Genomic DNA, 434 nt, shown 5'->3' on the forward strand with positions numbered 1-434 from the left:
TCCATTCTGCACCTAAGTCATCAAGGGCTTGAATTAACTCAATAAACATTTCATCTGGGGCTGCTGTTTTTACCTTTTGGCATTCTTTTGATAGCTTTGGTTATTTCTTCTATTAAGATAGGCAAGTTTTCTTTTTTTCTTTTCGTAATTAGTATTTCTAATCTTCTTGTCCAGTTTCTTATATACTGTGACGTTGTTCTTTACTTTCCTTCTTTCCTCCATAAGTTCAAGGATTTCCTCTGTCATCCATGGCTTCTGCTTCTTTTTGGACAGAATGGTATGTTCTGGCTCCCTCTTTTAAATTTGTTTGAAACATTTTGACTTTGTGTCCATTGACTTTCATTTGTTGCTTTTATTTTCGTTTCTACCTCTTTGTAAAAGTTTTCTTGAACTTCTTAACTTTTTCTAGTGTTTTTAGATCTAGCTTTGGAGAA

At 33.4% G+C, this 434-nt stretch overlaps 1 protein-coding gene across 1 annotated transcript in view; it reads right to left on the bottom strand.

The window, feature by feature from the left end:
- Window positions 1-434, bottom strand: part of LOC119591372 (glycine-rich cell wall structural protein-like) — a 7,637-nt gene that overhangs the window by 6,186 nt on the left and 1,017 nt on the right. The gene's annotated exons all lie outside the window — the stretch shown is intronic.

The sequence above is a fragment of the Penaeus monodon genome, chromosome 28 (genome assembly GCF_015228065.2).
Source record: "Penaeus monodon isolate SGIC_2016 chromosome 28, NSTDA_Pmon_1, whole genome shotgun sequence".
In the NCBI taxonomy this organism is placed as follows: Eukaryota; Metazoa; Arthropoda; class Malacostraca; order Decapoda; family Penaeidae; genus Penaeus; species Penaeus monodon.